Source organism: Pelodiscus sinensis, chromosome 5 (genome assembly GCF_049634645.1).
Source record: "Pelodiscus sinensis isolate JC-2024 chromosome 5, ASM4963464v1, whole genome shotgun sequence".
Lineage (NCBI taxonomy): Eukaryota > Metazoa > Chordata > Testudines > Trionychidae > Pelodiscus > Pelodiscus sinensis.
In genome coordinates this window covers 24,754,594-24,775,293 of record NC_134715.1, presented here as the reverse complement: position 1 = coordinate 24,775,293, position 20,700 = coordinate 24,754,594, and the positions used below count along the sequence as shown (strand labels likewise).

Here is a 20,700-nt window from a genome sequence, read left to right as displayed (position 1 = left end):
AGCAAATTGTCACAACCATATATACCAAAGGATACAATTAAAAAAAATGAACAAATATGAAAAGGAACAGAAATTTCAGAACAGAAGGGAAATGGGGGGAGGGAGGTAAATGTCTGTGAGCTAATGACATTAGAGGTGATAATTGGGGAAGCTATCTTTGTAATGGGAAGATAATTAGAGTCTTTGTTCAAACCTAAGTGTACAGTGTCAAATTTGAGCATGAATGACAGTTCAGAGGATTCTCTTTCAAGTGTATCAGGGCATGTCTACACAGCAGGGCTAAAGCCAAAATAAGCTACACAACCTGAGCGACGTCAACTGGGTAGCTTAAGTCAAAATAGCTTATTTCTGCTTTTGGCACTGTCTACACAGCAGAAAGTCCGAATAAGAGCACTTTTCCTCTGACTTCCCTTACTCCTTGTAAAATGAGGCTTACAGAAGTCGGAGTAAGAAGTCCTCCAGTTCACCATTATTTCAACATTAGGTCAAAACAATTGCTTGTGGTGTAGACACGGACTATGTAATTTCAGTGGGTATGTCTACACTACAATGTTAGTTCAAACTAACGGACGTTAGTTCGAACTAACATTCATAGCCGCTACACTAGCGCTCCGCTAGTTCGAATTTGAATCGAACTAGCGGAGCGCTTAGTTCGAACTAGGAAAACCTCATTTTACGAGGATTAAGCCTAGTTCGAACTTACTAGTTCGAATTAAGGGGTGTGTAGCCCCTTAATTCGAACTAGTGGGAGGCTAGCCCTCCCCAGGTTTCCCTGGTGGCCACTCTGGCTAACACCAGGGAAACTCTATGCCCCCCTCCCGGCCCCGGACCCCTTAAAGGGGCACGGGCTGGCTATGGTGCCCGTGCCAGGTGCAAGCCTGCCAGCACCCACCCAGCAGACCCTGCACCTGGCACGGCACAGAGCCACCCACCCGATGTCCCCCAGCCCACCCCCTCTTCCTGGGACCAGGCTGGCGGCTCCCGGGAGCTTGCTCTGGACCGCAAGAGGCGGGCACCTTCCTGGGCTAGTGCGGACATCGTGGACCTCGTCCACGATCTCCGCACTAGGCACAGGAAAGTGACCGTTTAGGGCAGGAGAGCTGCCAGCCTGGCCACCCAGGAGCAGGTGTGCATGAAAATCAAGGGGGTCCACTGAGACCCCCGACCCTGAGCCCTGAGCTTACAATGGCCGTCCTGGGTCAGACCAAAGGTCCATCTAGCCCAGTAGCCTGTCTGCCGACAGCGGCCAACCCTAGGGACCCTGGAGGGGATGGACCGAAGACAGTGACCAAGCAATTTGTCTCGTGCCATCCCTCTCCAGCCTTCCACAAACTTTGGGCAGGGACACCACTCCTACCCCCTGGCTAAGACTACTCCATGGACCCAACTTCCATGACTTGATCTCACTTCCCTTTTAACTTTGTTCTAGTTGTAGCCTTCACAGCCTCCTGCAGCAAGGAGTTCCACAGGTTAACTATTTGCCTTCTGAAGAACAACTTTCTCTTACTAGTTTGAAGCCTGCTACCCATTCCTTTCCTTTGGTGTCCTCTAGTCCTTCTTTATGGGAACTCATGAAGAACTGTTCTGTATGCACCCTCTCCACCCAACCCCTGCTTTTAGAGACCTCTATCCTGTCCCCCCTCCGTCTCCTCTTTTCTAAGCTGAAAAGTCCCAGTCTCTTTAGCCTCTCTTCATATGGGACCTGTTCCCAAACCCTGATCATTTTAGTTGCCCTCCCCTCTCCCAGCCTCTCTCTTCCCCTCTCCCACCTCCTTTTCCCAGTCTCCCCCAGTTTTGTTCAATAAAGACAGATTCCATTTTGGAAGAAACGTTATCTTTATTTTGTACATCAAGAAGAGGGGCTAGGGAAGGGTAAGTGGAAGGAGGTGAGGGAGGAATGGGGCACGAGCCCCCGATGGGGGGGACTGGGCTGGCTCTGCGGGCTTCTGGGGGTGGAAACTCTCCTGCAGCCCCCCGATTGCCCCCTCTCCCCAGATGGCAGCCTGTGGCAAGTGCAGCCGGTCTGATGGCCGAATGCTGTGATGTGCCCAGTGTGGGTACTCCGGGCACTCCAAGCCAGGACTGCTTTGCAAGCGGGGCACTCCTGAGAACTATCTCTCCGGGGTGGGGGTCGGGACCCTTTAAGCACAGCCCTCGGCTAGCCTGAGACAGCATCTCCACGCTCTAAGTCCTCCTCTGATGCCCTGCCGGCACTGCTTCCGGCCATCCTTAAGCCCAGTTCAGGGTCCACTCAATGTGGACTTGCTAGTTCGAATTAGCAAAACGCTAATTTGAACTAATTTTTAGTTCTAGACGCGTTAGTTTGAATTAGCTTAGTTCGAATTAACGTTGTAGTGTAGACATACCCAGTATTATTAGTTATTCCAAAATAATACTGCTGTGGAGACGTACCCTAACAATTTAATTTCAAAGAAGTTACTAGTTGGTGGTTTGAAGGTGTTACAGATTGGAAATATAGCTTTATTTAAGATTGTATTGGGAGGGCAGCACAAGCTCTGAAGAGCTCATTTACATTGGGATCCTGAGGCTACGCATACTGTAGGAAAAATAAAAACATGTGTTTCTACTGTGAAAAGCTCAGCAGTGTGGGGGTTTACTTTTTTATGTCTGGTTCTCTCATTTTATATTAACTTTTCATAGGATTTATGACTAGACATGAGTTTTGACAGCTAAAATATAAAACATCTAAAAGAAATAGAATTTGTATTAAGGCCAGCAATCAGAGCTGTAATATATGATGCTATTGTTGACCTTTGTGGAAAAAAATAGATTGAAACAAAATGTAGCTAACATGCACAATATAATAGTGTATGAATTAAGACATCATCCTCTTGTTACAACATACCATAAAGAAAAATAAGTACAAACAGCAAAAGTAATGTTTGTAACTTTTGTGACAGGAGAAAGATGCAACTCCCCCCCCCAAACCTTATTAATTTCAACATCCATTTGTTATAGTTGCCCCTTCTGTCAATCAGGAATGAAAAATACCTTATCTGACTTTTTTCAAAGTGGCAATGAAATAATATAAACAAAAAGCATTTTCACCCTCTGTTCTTTAATAGAAAAAAAAATCTTCCTAAATCAACTGGATTTTGTCTGCAAGAGCTAGAACACGTCATTGTTTAGGCTCCTTTTTGTTTGTGAGGGAAGTTAAGACAAGCTCTATAGAAAGTAGACTAGAAGACTTACCCAGCATTGCTAAGGTCCTTCAGGGCAGGCAGCTGGTGGTGTTAGAGCAGGGTCTTGGGGATGAGAGAGGGCAGTGTAGGAGGCTGGGAGTGGAGAGGTGCAAGAGTGAGGGTTGGGGCCTCAGAATGGGGGATCCTATCTTTTTTCTTTCCACTCCCAATTCCTGGTTGCCAGGAGCCTTTTCTCTCCTGGCAGACTCCTCTGGCCACCGGGGGCCTTTTCTCTCCCCTGCCTCTGGTGCTGTGGCCAACGTCCAGGAAGGGAAGAAAGGGTTTGGGGAAGGGGACAAGTGTGTTGGCAGGCAAGATGGCAGAGCCGGCTGCTCTCTTGGTGGTATGGCTTCCCCCCAGTGGGCATTCTGTAGGGTAGCTCTCCCCTGCGGGCTTGTATCCCTAGTGGCCACTCCGTATTGTTTCCCTCCAAACAGCCCAGCTCCTCCATGTTATAAAAAACCTTTCCTTTCCCAGCACTTCCAGTTGTCCTGGCACAACCAAACCCTGACCTTGCTTTGAGTTATGATAAAAGGAAGCTGCATCCCAAAATGGATGGCCCTAGCTCTTACCATTTAGGACTCACAGACAAACACACAGACAGACACAAAGCTCTAATTTTTATACATATACAAACCCTTCACCGAATATCAAACAATGTGATGCAGAATTGTGTATGTTAGCAGTTAAGGTTGCCAGATAGTTTCACAATAAATAAATAAATAAAGGAAACACACGGGGACCAAAGTTGTTGAGCAAAAAAACCCATAACCAGCCGGGCGCACGCACACAGAATCACGCCGCCTTTAAATCCCCACGCTCCCCTTGCCCTAGATGCGGCAGGGGAAAAATGTCCCAAGTGGCCTTCCGTCTGAGAAAAACAGAAAATACCTCAAATTTTACATGTTCGGTGTTTTCTGATTTTTTTTTACCACCTGGGGAGACACTTCGAGACCCTTTTGAAATGTAATGGCGACCCATATTTGGGTCCTGACCCATAGTTTGGGAAACCCTGATCTAACAAAAGTCATAATAAGGTCCAGTGGACGGTAGTTGGAGCTAGACAAATTCAAGCTAGAAATGCAAACAATTAACAAAATGGGTAATAAACCATTTGAACAATGGATCGTGAGGTATTCTCCATCACTTGAAGTCTTTAAAATCAAGATTAGATGTCTTTCTATAGAGAGATACTGTAATTCATCCAGATGTTATGGACATGATGCAGGAATCAATGGGTAAAATACGTTGCCTGAGTTATGCAGAAGGTCATACTATAGGTTCATAATGGACTCTCCCAGCCTTAAAATCTGTATGACTCTATTAATTCAAATTATGTGCGGTCTAAAAGAGATACTTATGTTTTTTATCTTTATTTGACCTGATTTCCTTAAGCTTTTATGATCTGGGTTATAATGGGGCTCTTTGTCCTTGTAGTTTTTTTTATTCTATACCAGTAATATTCAGGTTAAAACAAACAAACAAAATCTGTGGGAGAAATTAATGACGTGCAGACACCTCAGAAAATGATTCTTGTGGGCAACATCTGATCTTAGTTGGTCCTGCATACAACTGCAGCTGCAAAATTTTTAAAAACAATGTAAACACTTGGCAGGGGCTTGATTTGCACCTCTCAACTGGCTTTACAGAAATACTACACCAACAAAATGGCCATAATCGCACTCCACATCAGAATCATAATGACAGTTCACACATATCTAGCGCATTCTTATTAAGGCTCCCACAGAGCTTTACACATGTTTAATTAATTTAGTCTGAGAGGTAGGTGCTTTTTCCCAGCTGAGAAAAAGAAGGAATGGAGAGATTTACTGACTAATCCAAAGTCACATGAAAAGTATTTTGCAGAACTTGTCATGGAGTTGGAATAGGTCTCTAGATTTCTTGTCCCGAGCCTGGAGCACAAAACCATCATTCCTTTCCTGAGATTCTTCCTTCCCATTAAATTAAATCTGCTTTCCTATCATTCTTGCTTTATAGTCTCAGTAACTGCAGTCTGCAGGCTAGAAAAGGCAAGACTACCTTCTACCCAAATTATCTGCAGTGGGTGGGTGGAGAGAAAATTTGCCTCTTTTGTAGCCTACTTCTGGATCTATTCTGTGAAGTTCTATTGAAAAGTAACTTTGAAGTTTGTCAAAATGAGGGCCACTGTATATTAAATAGGTCGTCTGTGTGATCATGGTTCTCCCACTCATTATTAATGATTCCTTTGAGGATTGTTACTGAAAGTCTCATCACCTGGCTATTATTCCTGTCATGACAGAAATTTCCTATTTGAAACCCATTTTCAGCAGCATGGACATTTTATATTGAAGGTACCAGCCTCACTAATAAAATAAATCTGGGACATTATACACATAGCACAGGAATAATGAATGGAATATGTCCATGTGATTTATGGTTAATAGAGGTGTTCAACAATATAACTCTTCCTACCTGGTGAAAATTCATTGGACAGATTAACTGTCTTCAGGTCTGCTACATGTACTAAATTTATGTTGGAGTCTAGACAAATAGTCAACAAATGAATTGAGTTGATCCATTGCCGTTAGACAGCCATAAAACTGAAAGTCAGAATACTGAGAAGGATATAAAACTAACCACTGTCAACTTGAAAAAAGATAACAGGTGAACAAAGAAGTGAGCCTAAATTCTGAACCATTACTTCGTTTGGGAGGTTGAAGTTCATTTATGTTTGAAACTGGATCTGAACGGCTTGGTGAATTTGGCTCTAAGTCAGAGATAGAACTGGAAAGGGCATGTTTCCCCGCCAGATTTAATCACTGTGAAATCCAAATGCTACTCCTGATTCTCGCTCAAGCCTGAACACTAGTTTAGCCTGAAATGAAACCAGATCCACATGCAAACACAGTTTCGTCTGTTCAGATCTGCAAAAGATGTACCACTGACCAGCATGACCAGGAATGGCACAGAAGACAGCTGGAAAATAGAAGTTAAATAGCTGCTACTGGACTTCATAGATTGGATCTTCAGTACTGGCAATCGGCACATTAATGAACTGAGAGTTATAACTGAAACTGTAAAGGGCTCTTTAAATGAAAAGGGTTCTGAGCACCTGCAGAGCAGTGAAAATGACAATCTATGTAGATGGTAGTTAGAGACTGATTTGAAGGTCCCACGTGAGGTGTTCAAAGGTTTCAGAATTTTTTGCAAAAGGAACAGGAGTCAGAGGTGCAGAATGCAGCTATTATAGAAGAACCCTCTCATAGAGTGCCCTTCCAGTTTGGTGAGCTTTGGTTATTGGTAACTACAGAATAAGAAACAGATTCACGTTAGGGATGTGAACAGGTAACTGGTTAACAGTAACAGGTGATGCTTACTGGGGAATACTTACCAGGTAACGATTAACTGTTGTCTGGGAGCAGCCTCCTGCCCTCTTAATTTAGTTTAACAGGTTAACTAATTAAATGGGATTTTACATCCCTAATTCTCATACACCATTATATATTTTCCTGTATGTTATGGTCTACAGCATTTTGCTATTTGCAACCATGGATGTTGCCAGACCAGAAAGCAAAATAGCATTATCCATCCAGTTATAATGGATTATACTTAAGTGTATGGAAGGATAGAACTAGCATTTTCAGTACTCTCTGTTTGCCCATAAATCTTGTACAGTTAGACCTCCCTGGTCTGGCACCCTTGGGACCTGTCCAGTCCTGAATGAGGGATTTTGTTGGACCTGGGGAGGTCAATGTCCCTAATGGTTGCCGGCCCCTACTTCCAGGCTCCCTTTCCAGCTGCCAACTTTGCTGCTAGTCCCAGCCACTGGGCTCCGCGTCTATCTCCTGCTGGGCTCCTGGCTCACCTCCTCTTCCAGCCCAGCTGTGCTCATGACTGCTGGCTCCCTGGCTGGGCTCCCTGGCTGGGCTCCTTCTGCCGCCAGACTCCCAGATGGTTCCCTCCCAGCCGTAGGGACTTTCTGGCCTGGCAACGTCCATGGTTCTGTCAAATCACAGATGTGGCCGGACCAGAGTTCAGGACCACAGCAGTTCAAGTGTAGTACTTGCATAGGTGGGTTTTTCACTCTTTTACCAGATGCTCTGTGTTGGTACAATGTGTACAGTAACGGCGCTCTGATCTTAGTTGGAACTCTAAGTGATTCTGTAATAAATTAATTGTTGTTAGTGGTATTAGTCTTTCTTGCTTCTTTTATGTTTATTCATATTTTGTAATGAAAGACACTAGCCAACCCAAGCTGAAAGCCTTATTCTCTAGCAACATATTGGTGTATAGTTTTATACAGAATTAGTGGTACATGCTGGAGGTCCACACAGAAATGCTGCAGCAGACAGTAATGCAAAAGGATTGCCATATTGCAGGGCACATGACAGATGAGGAAGACATAAATCTGCTTTTGTTGACAGCAGAAAGGAGAATGATTTTACTGCTCACTCACACATATGTCATATGCTGAAGTACAAAGATGTCTAGGAATAGCCTGTGGAAGTCTGTAGAAAGCATTGTTGAGAAAAAAAAGTTGCCTTTGTGAAATATGTCAGCTATAAACTGGCTAGAGATTCCTGTTCTCAGCTTTTTAGCAAAGCTCTGTAAGATTCCATCCCACAAAGTCTACACTATTAAGGACTCTCTGTGGCTGATAAGAGATGGATTTTGGTTCTCACAAAAGTGGACTGGACTGTTAGAGATGTGCTGGGATGAAGCATTGTTATGACATAGCATTCCAGATTAAAGCACAGGGGAGCATAGAGACAATACTGGTCAGTTCAAATCAATTCCTGCTTCAGTGGAGAGTTTAGATGAAAAAAAGGCAAACAGGGTTTGGCTGCACCTAGTAACGCAGGAGTGTTTCTGTGGACAGGAAATAAGTCACACACACACACAAAAAAGGGAGTGATTCCTCTGTAGACAATTATTTTATATGACAGAGGAATTTCAGTGGGAAAAATATCAGTGTTCTCTTGTTGGAAAAAAATCAGACCATTGTTTTGCCTTTGTCATATCACCCACAACAAGGTTTATGTGTAAAGCTATTCCAGTGACAGTTTAAAGCTGTTAAAAATACTTGCTTTTACTTTGTCTTCCATTGTGTGACAGTGATATACTGCCTGTCAAGTCCAGTGGGTTTGCTCTATGATGCTAGAATTCTGTGGGAAATCTGGGTTTATTAAATGGCTCAATCAGCATCTTTTGAAGGCTGTAGTGGCCAAATCCTGCGTGTGAATGATCCAAATTTTAGTCCAAATTTCTGCAACTGTTGCATTTGTAGCCATAGGACTGTTGCAGAATTCCAACAGGAGTAGAATTAAATCAATTATATTAGTTACATAAATTACACCATCCTGACCCCCTTCCTGGAACCAGCACCCATACTCCCTCTGGTATCCCACCTCCCCTCCCAAAAACACCAACTCCCTGTTTCAGCCCCATAAAGTGGAGTGAGGGTAGGGGAGAGCGAGTGAGAGACAGACAGAGGGGGAATGGAGTAAGTGGGACAGGCCTTTGGGGAAGGGACTGGGCAGACTTGGAGTTGCCGATGATAGGCAAAGAGCACTGACAATATTAATGTTATCATTGCATACAGAAAACTGTACTCATTTAAAATTGAATTAAAAATAGTCAATTAAAAATAACAAACTACTGAAGATAGTAATGTCCAGAAAACATGTAATGAAAAAAGCAGTTCTGGTTGCATTTTATTAGTTACCAATAATGAAAACTCATCAACTTGGAATGCCATCCTTTGGAGTGATTCTCCTGCTATAATTGCTTCTTGCTATACATTTGACTTGTGGTGTTCCTTCTGCAAAATTTCTAAAATTCTTACATACCTACATGGGATTCCTTAATCTAGCCAGGATACATACATGCGCCCCCTCCCATATGGGAACAGCATGGTGGTTGGGACTTCCTATCACTTACTAGAGGTTGCAACACCATACTGAAAACCTCATGTCTACATATTTAAAAGAACAACCAGTGCTGAGCAGCAGACTGAAGGAAACAAGAGAAAATATTCCAATTATTAACACAAGAGAATGGTCATCTGATTTGAACCATTTCAGTGTATACTGCAAGCTCCTTCACAGCAAACACTATTTCATGTAACACTTATCTAATAATCAATAGAAAACGGATGCTCATTTGTACGAGTCTGGTGCCTGTGCTAAGAATGTAGAATTTCTATCTATATTTTTACAAAACGTAGCCTGTCAGAGACAATGTCAAACTGAATCTGTGCCTTCATGGTATTTTTGTCATAAAAAATAACAGCTTCACATAAATCATGAAAGACGGGAAGAAACATGAAATAGCAAGTTGAACAGAAGAAAAGCAATACTGGTGACTAAGATATATTATTTTCAAGAGTTTTAGCTGAGTATTCTAGGACACATTTCCTCAAGCCCTGGTTACTTGAAGACATCTAACTTCTCTAAGGAATTTTTAACTTGTTATTTCCCCATTTTAGCTTCTGAACCATCACCATTTTAACTGGCATTCACTATGTTAGGCATCCGATCGCCACCAACAGAAAATGAAAACAAAATCATTAAGCACCTGTGCCATTTCTACATTTTCTGTTACTGTTTTCCCCTCTTATTGAGTAATGGACCTATGCTGTCCTTGGTCCTCCTTTTGCTTTTGGTCATTTTAAAATCATTTACAGGTGTAGGCAACAACTTCAGGAGAATACTTTACAAGATTTTGTTGCTATCAAATCCAAACTTGAACTCTATTTGAAATCTAAGCCAGATCCAAACATTGACTCTTTATATCATCTTTATTTGCAACAGTTCACTTTCTTGTCATACATAACTTTTTGCTATATTAGGGCAAACAGCAGGAAAAAGTCTTAGTCAACATATTCACTCACCTGAATCATGCCTCAATCAGACCATTTTCAGAGCCTTTTCTTTTTTCTTTTCCATAAACATTGGTATTTTGCTTAGGGTGGAACTTTTATTCAAACATATTCAGGTACTTGTGCACTAACAAGAATATTCACACTTATGTTAGATCATTCAGTCAGGGAACATAAATCAGATCATGTGACTTAACTGTCTAATTACACAGCTCAAAGCACAGATTCAGAACACTGAATGTTTGATATGGTGCCCATTGTGAACAGTGTGTAAGTAATGCACAAGCCCAAATGTTTGAGGAAAATTATTTGAATATCAATAATGAGAAAAAAATTAGTAAAATTCATGATCTGCAAAAAATGTCCTCAAATAGAAAAGGCAATAATTAAATTGCTGGCAACATACACTTCCATCAGTTGTAGCACTGTGTAGGTGCTATCTACAGGCTACAGAACTACTTAAGAGTGCAAATTGCATATACATATCTGTACACTTTTCTTGTGTGGCTAAGAGCAGATATTTTATCAGATCTTGTAAGTTTTCAGGCACAACTGAGTGTGCTCATTTAAATCTCACAGTATGTTGCTACGTGAATACAGACGGTGATTTGAGTCAAATTCTTCTTGTTTATGTCGTCTGCTGCTCTGTATAGTTTATTAGGGTTGCATAAGTTTAACAGAGGTTAGAACCTGGCTCTGTGTTTATAGTTTACCCTAGGCATACTATTAAACATACATACATAGACACAAGCCTGTTTTGTAAACATTATTTTTTGTAATCATGCTTATAGCTGCAGATAATTTGGGCTGATCTACATCCAAACTAAATATACAAAGATCCATTTTGATGACCGTAAGAAAGTAGCCCTGATTAGAATACAATTGCTGCTCCTGGCAAAAGAGGCATGCTTTCCACATACATTACAAATTTGTATAAAAATGTGTAAATCGAAATGAAACATACATCTTCTGTATTTAAAACTTCACCAGTTGTGTACATGTGAGTTCATTTATATCTATCACCCTGTTCAACTTTTTAGTGGCATTTCTCTAGCAGTTTTTGTAGCAAAGCTGAAATGAATATAAACCCAACACACAAAGCAAGGCATGGTGCATTTTAATTTTTTTCTTAATCTCTCATATTTAGAGAAACAACTGAAATAAGCAGTGAGAAAAGAGAATAAAATTTAGTGCTGACTTGACAAGTAATATTTATTACTGCTCTCTTCAGCAATGCTGGACTTTTGCCAGATCTGTCCAAACCATATGATTCCAAGGTGCAGAAACTGCAGTGATGAGAACATGGTCATTTTCTTAGTAACATGTGCAGCAGATTGGGCATAAATCAAGATGTAGATTGGATACATGTGTGGGATGTTGAACAGAGGCAGCTGATGCAAGACAGAATGAAGAACTGCACTGCAGGGAATAATAAAAAATGCATATTATTGAATAAACTTTTCACAATGGGTGGTACAGGGTCAAATGCAACATTTGGACATGATCTAGATGGTGTCTTGGTCCTGTCATGAGGGGAATGTACCTCTCAAGGTCCCTTCGAGTCCTAGTATTCCATGAGTTTATGATTTTGTGAAGGTTTAGATAAAGCATTAAGAGCATTAATTCTGCTCTCAGATCCACATCCAGGATTTCAACTCTACTCTTTCTACATGCAGCTCAATTTGATGTAAAAGAGTAAACACCAAATAAAAGCTGCAGCGCTGAAGACAGTAGAGAATTTGGTCACAGAAGCATACTTTTGATTATTTATTTGTACGAGGAGTCTGGCTAAATTGCATTCCGCTAATATGTGCATTTCATGATTTGCACTCAAATATGTCTTCTCTTCCATGCTCCAGCAAAAAGGCAATACCGGAACATCAGTGTAAAATCATCAACACATGTTTTCACACACCTGTCTTGTAAAACAAAATAAGTTAAAAAAAAGGCCCCAAATCATCAGCTAATTTAAAAATAGGAAAAAATCCACTGATTTCAGTGTATCTGTGCACATTCACTCCAGCTGAGGATCTGCTTCAAAATTCACAGCAAAATGCTATGAATGTTGCGGTATAAGGGACTTATTTACATCTGTGTTAGGATTGGTGCCCTTTGAAGACTGTTGTCTGATGTTTAGAAAAAGTAACAAGAGTTATTTCAGGGATGCCAGGGAGAAGCCTGCTCTTGAAGACAGTGACAAATATCTATTGACTTAAGCGTGCAGGCCTATATCTCCCTATTCCTTCTACTATGTTGTTATATTAGTGGCTTAATTTGTCATTAAATAAATAAAACACACAATTCTGTTTAGAATTCCTCTGACTGCCATCAATAAATATTTCACCACTTTGGTATCAGGTCAGACATGCACATAGGGCATTGCTAACTGCGGCCAATTGAAAAAAAGGGAACCTTTCCATTGACTTTCATCGGTTTTAAATCAGTCATCCAATTTTTGTACAGGATTTAAGAATTTCACCCAACAAATGGATTTTCTCTTCAGCCGTGCCATTTCCAACACTCTTTTTATCTTGCTGTTAACTTGGCAGGATGCAGTCTTGTAATTGTAAGTGCCATTCCACTTTTGTACAACAGGGAACTGTACTCTCACTATTTTATGCAGCAGTTATATATACCTCTCTATATTCTGCCACGACCAGTATGGTATTGTATTATTTTGAGCTAGGCCTCCAACTCAATTTTTTTCAGACAAGACCAGAAAGGTTCTGACTAAATCATTTTTAGACAATCTGCTTTGTCCATAGGCAATTCATAAAGACGAACAAATGCAAAATTTCCTGAATAATTTTTTTCACAAGATATTCTCCTCCATGTAATTCTCTCTCTTCCCTATTCTTTCTCCTCTCATCTATGCAGCAATTTTCTACAAGTGACAGAGTTCACCACTTGCTAATCCTGAGGTACATTTCTCCAATTGTATCGTTCATCCCACTTTAGCAATCTTCATTTTACTTGTTGTTTTAACAAACTTTTTAATCTTAATGGGTTTTCACCAGCTATTGTTCCTTCACTAGAGTTGAGGAACCTGATTCTTAGTTGGTGTAAACTGCCATCGCTACACTGAAGTTAATGGGGCTATGCCTATTCACAGCAGCTGAGGATCTGACTGAAATGTTGAAAAGGTGGGCAAGCTATTTTAATCTGTTTGCATTTGTTCACTTCCAGGTGATGTTGCAAAGTTCTAAGTGCTATTTGGAATTTGACAGCTTCTGGAGCTTTAAGAGAGCCTGAGCTTTGAGAGGGCCCCTACCAAAAGGACTACAATTAAAATAGCTGCTCCAGGACTCCGACCTCATTCCCAGCATGCTTGGAGTCAGGAAGAAGGGCAGATGCAACTAGAACCCCCTGCTGAGGACAATAGGGAATTGTCAGCATAGGGCAATCTGAACAAGCGGTCTGAGGACCAAAGACAAGAGGCTGAACAGCTCCCAATGTAACACCTGGCTCAGGGAGGTGCCAGGGAGGAACTGAAGTTTGCGCATGTTGGGAGGCAGGAAGTGCCTTTATTTATCAATATCAATTAATAATGAATTAACCTTAACCCTTCCATTCTTCAGATCCTAGTAGATAATTCCCAGTAAAGTCCCCCTTTGTTACGCTATTATTTCTGTTCTAATTCCTTTGCAGGGAGTTTATTTACTTTATTGTTCCTTGCGTAATGGACTTGATTCCTTCCAAGTTAGCAATATTATCATTGATTGTCTCAAGGGTCAGCAGGCCTGGGCATATGGCAGTGTTTCTCAAAGCGGTCTGTGGATCCACTCTGAGTAACCTGCTAATTGGATGCTCCGGTTTGTTTATTTACCAGTTCTGGAGCCACGGATCCTTGCGGCTCCAATTCACTGTTTGCTGCCAAGGGAAGCGACGTAGGCTGGGTCACCAATTCCTGCAGCTCCCCTTAGCTTCAAACAGCAAACCAGAGCCAATGGGAGCGGCAAGGCTCCGCGTCTATGAAGCCAGTAAATAAACAAACCAGAGCAGCCAGTTAGCAGGTTTCTCAGAGTGGATCCATGGACTACTTTGAGAAACACTGGTGTGTGGAGGAGTCACTGTAAGTGGAGACACCAGATGCTAGAAAAGAACCCAGATCTCAGCCCACATGAGGAAAGGGCAGAAAATGCTTCAAATACTACTGACTGTAAACACCAGGGAGAGAAAAGGAAGGAGGCTTAATCCAAATCTCAGGGGTGGGGCTGCCAGTGTCTATATAAGCAGATTTGGGGAAGGAGCCAAGAAAGTGTTAAAGGGTAGGGCAGGAATCTCTGTTTAACCCAACAACTACCCAGAGATGCTGTGAGGAGCAGTGGAATTCTGAAGCCTGATTGTCCTCTCATACCAGAATAAATCAGGGCTGAAGTTGGTGCTATAAAATGGGTGTAAGTAAGAGAAGAATCAGTCCCTGGACAATGAAGTCTATAGAATCTATTCTAGGTGAGAACTTTGTGCTCAGGATTTTTCAGTAATTTGTTTTAATGTCACAGACTTAGGCTAGAAATGGGCTTACTGTGACCCAACGCATCCTGTATTCATACCTCAAATGCTATTCTAATAATCTTTGTATAAAATATGCCTTGTAAGGTATCATCTGAAGACAAATAATTTGTGGCTTAATAGTATCATGATGAAATGTGGGTAGCAATATTGTATGCAGTTTTGAACAGAAGCTGAAATATGACTGAAATGTGGTTACCAGACAAGTCTTGGGGGATGGAGGAGGGGGGTCAAGCTGTTTCTCAAAAACAGAAGGCATCTAGTCAGGCATCAAAGCTGATGGTGAATCACCACTCAAGTGAAGGGGGACAGGAACAGTTAGATTTGCATTTTTAACAAACTGATAGCATGGGACTTCTTTCACTGGGAGATTCCTTGTGACTCTTCTCACAGCTGGGGGTACTTTATAGAGAACTCTCAGGACAGTGCATTTCAAAGATTGACTAGATTGTAAAAATCAGGGCACAAACATTTCTCTTTTGTCCAATAAGACAAAGGATTCATCAGTTCTATCAGCAGTCTGAGACTCATGGCCCTCTGGCCACTCGCAACTGGAGCAGATACACAATCCAGCCTGGGAGTAGGGGTTGCTTGTTCCAGTCCCCCTAGCCACACTTCTTTTTACCTCTGCCCCACTCTCATCCTACTCCGGCCCCATGACTTCGAGGATTGTCAGGGTGGTTTTTAGGGAAAAATCCTTGATTGGGAGTGTGGAGGGGTCACTGAGGCAGCAGTTATCAGTGTTTGTTGTCAAGCTGCTAGGGGCAAAGTGTCTGGATCAGTACTGTAGCTATACACAGACACTCAGGCTACGTCTACACTGGCCCCTTTTCTGGAAGGGGCATGTAAATTTCATGAGTCGTCGTAGGGAAATCCGCGGGGGATTTAAATATCCCCCGCGGCATTTAAATAAAAATGTCCGCCGCTTTTTTCCGGCTTTTAAAAAAGCCGGAAAAGAGCGTCTAGACTGGCCCCGATCCACCGGAAAAAGCGCCCTTTTCCGGAGGGTCTTATTCCTACTTTGAAGGACCACAGGCTCCCGGACTGAAGCCGCAGCCGCGGGGGGTCCCGCGCCTCTGAGGCTTTGCTCTGGCAAAGCCTCAGAAGCGCGGGAACCCGCCCGGTGCCCCTGGTCTGCTGGAGACGGTCTCCAGCAGACCAGGGGCACCGGAGCAGCTTTCGCCCCGACTTCCGGGGCTAGACCCGGTATCTATCTTCGAGATGCTGACTCGAGTATAAGCCGAGGGGGGCATTTTTCAGCACAAAAACTGTGCTGAAAAACTCGGCTTATACTCGAGTATATACGGTACATTCTTGATAAAGCACACAGCTAAGTTTTAGAAACATGGGCTCAAAAAAACCTACCCAAAGGGAATACATGGCATTGTTATAGACATTGGCTCATATTGTACATTTTCCTGGTATGGAAGGAAACAAACTAATATTAAAAACAGGGTGCTTTGCTGTGTTCATTGTGGAAGTGCTTTCTTTCCCATGAGGTGTGGGACCGGGGGGTGGACACTGGCAGAAGTACAGCAGATTCTGAGGGGAAGAGGCCACAGAACAATAATGTATGGAACTCAATTAGCCGCACTGAAAATCCTTCCTTGTATCACTGGTTTCCCCGAATGCCAGCAGTGGCAGCACAATGCATTGTTACAGTCTGATCTTCCTAAGGGGGTTTACAGAACAAGGAGCAGAAGTAAATATTGCTTCTTCCACCAACATTAGCTGTCAGCAACCTTAGCCCAGAAAGGTCTGTAGATTCCTCTGGAAAACAAGTTCTCCAATCTCACTCCCCACATACACACTGGAAATGAGTGAAAAGAACGTGATAGAAGTCCAATTGCCTCTATCCTCATGCACCAGAATGTATTGATGTCCTTACCATCCTCTTCTTATCAGGAGAAGAGGGAGCAGTGATACCATCATAGAGGGGGAAAGATTAGAATGTGATGGAAACCTAGTCTCAGTGGGAAGCTCTACTTTCTTGTAATGTTTCTTTTCCATCTCGCCTGCATACATTGAATGTGTTCCCTGTTTGTTTATTCTTGGTACAGTCTCTCTCTGACCTCTCATGTTACTTCTCAGCCACAGGTGCCATTGCAGCAGTGGTGGCAGAGTGATCATGAAACTGACTGACAGTTCAATCTTGGGAGAGCCTGAATATTGCACTTTAGAGAGCAGGAAATCAATCAGTTTTATGGATACTAACGGGAAAGAAATGAGGAACACTATCAATCCACCCTCCTTCATTTAAGGGAAGGACTGCAAGTGTTGGAAGTGCCTCACATGAAGATTACTTTTAACGTGTTAAAACTAGATAGTGCCACCCATTACTGTACAGTTGTACTAATATAGTATACTGCAGCGTTCCCCCATGCTTAGCACAGTAACTCACCTAGCACAGCAAGATAATTGCTGGCTAACGGTGAGCTTCATAAGGTGGCTACAGTAGCCTATTTTGGGGGACAAATGGAATATTAGTTTCAGTTAAAGGGATGTTATTTTATCTTCAACATAATTCTGAAATTAATATATAATTATCTCAAATATCAATAAATATAGTCATGAAATTTAAAATGAAACAAACATTTTAAAGCAAAGTTTGAGCATTCCTGTCAGGTAGGTATTATTAGCCCATTTTACAGATGGAAGACTGAGGCACAAGAGAATAGTGCTCCAGTTTTCAGTGCTGGTGCTCAACATGCATAGACTTCAGGTGACTTGTTGAAGGAAGACTGTGGCAGTTTCAGGAACAGGATGTAGATCTCCTGACTCTGAGCTCTGTGTTTTCATGACAATTATTTTTTTCTGCAGAAGGCTACAGAATTCTGTTAACCGGACCAGATGGGCTGGGCCATTCAATGGGCTTGTAGCAGGATGTAGCAACTTTCATTCCTTGGTAATTGGTTTAAATTCACCTTTCATCCAGAATGAAGGAAAAGTAATGGATAAAATCTGTGAAATTAATTGGTGGTCTCAGGTCATTCTTTGTAGGTGTCTGTCACTCTTGTTGGCAATCTCAGAAAAGAGGCCAAGGATTTCACAGACAGGAAGACATGAATGCAGTAATCTTCTATCTAGATTATCTGCTAAACATTCAGTCTTAATGATTCAAGTTCTATAATATTTAAAATATCATTTAAAAAAAGCAATACAAGAGATAGAAAAGAAAATGCAGGGAGCAACTGGTTATTAAAACACAATCCTTGAAGTAGAATATGCAATAGGATGGGTTGTCAATGAACTGCTGGAGAGAGTAGTTAATATTCCAACAGGATATAATGAGATACCCAAAGTAAGAAGGTCACATTCATTAAAAAAGCCCATCAGCAAACCCAACTCCTGCTGGAAATGGGAGTAGTAAATACACATAATCCTCTCATCATTTAAATGACAGATTACTGCCTGGCTATCACTCTGATAGTTAATTAGTGTTTCTCTGCAAACAGCTTCCCAATGTTAATACCTTTATATGATTTACTTCAGTGATCTCTATTAACCAGCTGTGGTGCAGGAAAAAGAAATAAACATCACACAAACAGAATATAATGTTTAAAAAAAAAAAAAAAAAACCACCAGCAGCAAACAACCTGCATGGTTAACTTTTCAGTGACAGCTCCAAGTTCTCTGGAAAAGGAAATCCTTTTGAAAATAACAAGGCCTATTCTCTTGTACCACTGCTGCCAGACCCAGTGTCAATACTTCTTAAGAGTGGAATTCTGTGATTCATCCCATGTATTGATTAGATTTCCAGGTTACAGAGTACCTATTTACCAAGTGTGTTTCCCCAGCAGATCCAACTATATTTGTCCCCTGCTACAGAATTCCATTCAGGAATCTATGAATAAATGAAAAGGCGGTGACCCTGATCAGTTTTTTTCCCAAAACAAAGTAATACAGGTTGAATCTCTCTAGTCCAGCACTGTCTGATCTGGCAACATTCGTGACCCAGCATGATTTTAGTGAGCTTAATGTCCATTTATCATGGATGTGGACAAGTTTCCGGTGGCACCATAAAGTTTGTTTACAGCCACCAGTCCTGGCTTTCCATGTTCTGTGCTGTTATTTAGCGCTATTTTACCCCTCAATGTCTTCTAAGAGCCCAGTAAGCAGAGGAAATGTTGGTAATGCTGCTAGACAATATTGACCTCCTGTGGTTCGGCAAATTCTCTGGTTCAGTACTGGTCAGGTCTCAAGGATGTTGGACTAGAGGGGTTCAACCTTTATTTATTTATGCATAAGACTAAAGCAATCAGAGAGGCAAAGGTCAGAATAATAAAAGACACATGGTGTCTTATCTAAGCTTAGCATTTCCTTCTAACCAGGTCCAACTTAACCCTTAACCGCTCACTCTTCTGGAAACTAGGTTTCAATCTTTTTTTGCAGAACTCCTTCCACCTTCAGTTTTTTAAAATAATTTCCAGATTCTTTGTTCAAACTCTTCTGCACGGGTCCTGGTTCTACCATAAGTGAGGGGTGGTCATGCTCTCCGGAAAGAGTGACAAAAGAGCAACTTCTCTTGTCACCAAAATGTAGGACAATGTAGCACTTTAAAGACTAACAAGATGGTTTATTAGATGATGAGCTTTCGTGGGCCAGACCCACTTCCTCAGATCAAATAGTGGAAGAAAGTAGTCACAACCATATATACCAAAGGATACAATTAAAAAAATGAACAAATATGAAAAGGACAAATCACATTGCAGAACAGAAGGGGGATGCGGGGGGGTGGGAAGGGGGAGGAAGGAAGGTAAGTGTCTGTGAATTGCTGATATTAAAGGTAGGGAGAGTGGGATGTTTGTGAGATATTGTTTGCCAACTATCAGGGATTGACAACCATTGTCTGCCTTTCTGCAGATGTGTAAAACCACCCAGGACTGAATTAACTCAATTGTGCTGTGTAATACATGGGTGCAATCATATAGAAGATGTACATATCACATTGATAAAACCATTTCAGATATCTTCCCATGTTCTTCATAATTCCTACCAAACATTTGTATAATTCACTGTTAGGGAATGACTTTGTGCTTGTGTCACTCCTTGGTTTCCAGCAGCTTCTGATGTGAAGGCACAAGCGGTGAGCACCTAAATTAGGATGGTGCAGAGATGCAAGAAACGAACCCATCCTGCTCTGCCAAGGGACTGAAAGTGAAAGTAAATCACAAGGCTCCCTGCCTACCTCAGCCCGAGGCTCTCAAAACAGCCGTCTGCTCCATGTGCCTCTTTGCACTACACGCCTGGGGGGATGGGGGAAGACTTCACATGCTGCCCCTGCCCTCATTGCAAAAATGAACACACAACCCTCTTTTGGGGATACTGTTCACCTAATGTGGATCTCACACCACTCTTCCCCCTGTATTCTCCATACACTTCGGTGGAGTCACTACTGATTAACATAGATGCGAGTAAAATCAGGAATACACCACATATTTGAAGATGATGGTTTTTAGTTACATGGAGCACAGGTTTCTATTCAATACCTTTATGACAGTATATGTATGGAATGATAGTATATATCTTCAATATATCAGACTACATATTCCCCCCATAGCTTCTCATTTTGCTGGACTAATTAATTGTACGTACAACTGCTCCCACTTCTGCATCTAACTTTTTTATTCCACACGAGCCAGTTGTGTTTCTGACTCAGCGCACATTTGCTACTGTACTGCCTCTGAGAGAGCACATTGAAATCTGACTAAAAATCAGGGCCATAACTGTATAATACAGAACACTATGTACTGTAGCACTATGTGCATTTCTGTTTATTGCAGTCGTGATACTAGGATTATGGTTGAGATGTCACTTCTATCCCATGGTTAAGCATATGCATCACTGGGTATGTCTAGACTACATGGCTCCATCGACAGAGCCATGTGAACGAGTTTACCCAACATAGTCAATGAAGCGGGGACTTAAATAATCTCTGCTCCATTAAAATAAAAATGTCCGCCACGCTGGTCCGACAATCAGCTGATCCGGTACAGCGCGGCAGTCTAGACATGGATCGATCGACAAGGGAAGCCTTTGTTGACTGCTCCCTTATGCCTCATGAAATGAGGTTTACAGGAGCGGTCGACAAAGGCTTCCCTTGTCGACCAATCCGTGTCTAGA

General features: G+C 41.9%; 1 protein-coding gene across 4 annotated transcripts in view; it reads right to left on the bottom strand.

The window, feature by feature from the left end:
* BANK1 (B cell scaffold protein with ankyrin repeats 1) overlaps positions 1 to 20,700 on the bottom strand; it is a 425,960-nt gene that overhangs the window by 73,344 nt on the left and 331,916 nt on the right. For 2 of the 4 annotated variants that reach the window (XM_075929667.1, XM_075929669.1), the window contains exon 18: positions 10,701 to 11,484. The exons of the other annotated variants lie outside the window; for them this stretch is intronic. The gene's annotated coding sequence lies outside the window, so the exon portion shown is untranslated. Of the gene's footprint in view, positions 1 to 10,700; positions 11,485 to 20,700 lie in introns of those variants that run through there. 4 annotated transcript variants of the gene reach the window in all.